Source organism: Orycteropus afer, unplaced genomic scaffold, assembly GCF_000298275.1.
Source record: "Orycteropus afer afer isolate SDZICR_OR568_19922 unplaced genomic scaffold, OryAfe1.0 scaffold00085, whole genome shotgun sequence".
Taxonomy (NCBI): Eukaryota; Metazoa; Chordata; class Mammalia; order Tubulidentata; family Orycteropodidae; genus Orycteropus; species Orycteropus afer.
The window spans coordinates 9,371,937-9,373,620 of record NW_006921672.1 but is presented as its reverse complement, the minus strand read 5'-3'; the positions used below and the strand labels follow the sequence as shown (position 1 = coordinate 9,373,620).

The 1,684-nt window shown below is 43.9% G+C and overlaps 1 non-coding gene across 1 annotated transcript; it reads left to right on the top strand.

Annotated features, from left to right (window-relative positions):
- Window positions 1–366: 366 nt before the first annotated feature.
- Window positions 367–500, top strand: LOC122150082. The gene has a single exon (XR_006163478.1). It is a non-coding gene; the product is annotated as a small nucleolar RNA SNORA69 (small nucleolar RNA).
- Window positions 501–1,684: the final 1,184 nt, after the last annotated feature.

Here is a 1,684-nt window from a genome sequence, read left to right as displayed (position 1 = left end):
ACGACTCATAGCAACCCCTCCTTGGGATTCCGAGGCAGTATCACTACGGAAGTAGATTGCCCAACCTTCCTTCCGAGGAGTGACAGTAGAGCAGTAAACCAAGCATCCCTCCTAAGACATGTCCATGAAGCCAATTCTTGGAGGAGGGACTCTGACATAACAAACAGCACATGAATTCGGGAAAGAATCACACCCCCTCATATGCTTTCCACACGCTTCTTCTCAGAACATATGTCAGAAAAAAATAGATGTGGTGAGGATGTTGGTGTCATGCATTACATCACTGAAGGAAACAACTTGTCCCTGTTTCATCTTTGTCCTGTCTTTCCTTATGTTTTGCTAAGTGTTCCAACCTTCTGATGAAGAACAGCCTTACTTGCCATTATAGTCCTTTGGCATACGGAAGCATTGGCATTATCCGGCTGAAAGAGAAGCTGTGTTGATCTTCCTTGGTTTTGCCTTTATGAGGGTGAAATCATGACAGATTAACATGCTCAATTCTGCGATGGCTTTACCTCTGCAAATCACTACTGCTCTAGGATTGAAAGCAATGGAGGTGTTCATCTATGTGTAAGAATTGTGTACTTTTTATGAGTGTTATGTGACTCTTCGTGTGTTGTTGTTGTTGTTATGTGCTGTCGAGTCGGTCCCGACTCATAGCGACCCCTCCTTGGGTTTTCAAGACAGTATTACTACGGAAGTAGATTGCCCTATCTTCTTTCTGAGGAGTGGCTGGTGGGTTTGAACCGCCAGTCTTCTGGTTAGCAGTCAAGTGCCTTAGCCACTATGCTACCAGAGCTCCCGACTCTTCATGTAGGGGTTTAAAATAGACGTGGCTGGGTCCACCTTAGATTTACTGAGTCAGAGATGAGTCAGTGGACACCTGGGAAGAGAAAGCTTCCTGAGAACCAGTGGGTTTTTTTTTCCCCATCCTTTGATCATTTTGAGAGGTAAAAAATCAGTTTGACTCCTTCTTAAACACATCTAGCAAGTCATTTTTTCACTCTCATAAAGAGTTCCAATTTGTTAAAGGAAGGAAAGAGGGTCCTTTTGCCTTCAAAAGGAGCTATGGTGACGCTGTGGTTAAAGCATTGAGCTGCTAACCGAAAGGTCAGCAGTTTGAATTCACCAGCTGCTCCACTGGAAAAAGATGAAGCAGTTCTGTTTCTGTCAAGATTTACAGCCTTGGTTTTAGTTTTTGCGTTCCAGTTGATTTTGGGCCCCTAAAAAGGCAAAGTTTGGTGAATAAGAACAGCTAAAATGAGGTCAGACTGTCTTTGTAACTTGCAGTTAAAAAGTTAATCAGTAAATAAAAGCCTTACTCGATGCCACTGATCCCAGCTGGCTAATCTGAAATCTATCTTGGGTGTCCTAAAATGATTGACCTAATCTGTGATAAGGAAGGTTACAGCACTAGCATGATTAGCAGGGAGAGTGTGTAATCTCCTTAAATAACAAGGCATAGGAAAGCACTTCTCAAACTTGCACCACTCCCCATTCTAATTCAGGAAATGCAGGCAGGGGCAGGATTCTGTGAGTCTACAAACTCCCAAGGGAAGCTGAAAGGGCAGGACTTCGCTTTGAAAAGCGGAGCTCTAGAATTGCCTTGTCTATCAGCATGTAGGAGCTCTGGTAGCATAGTGCCTAATGCACTTGACTGCTCACCAGAAGGCTGGCGGTTCAA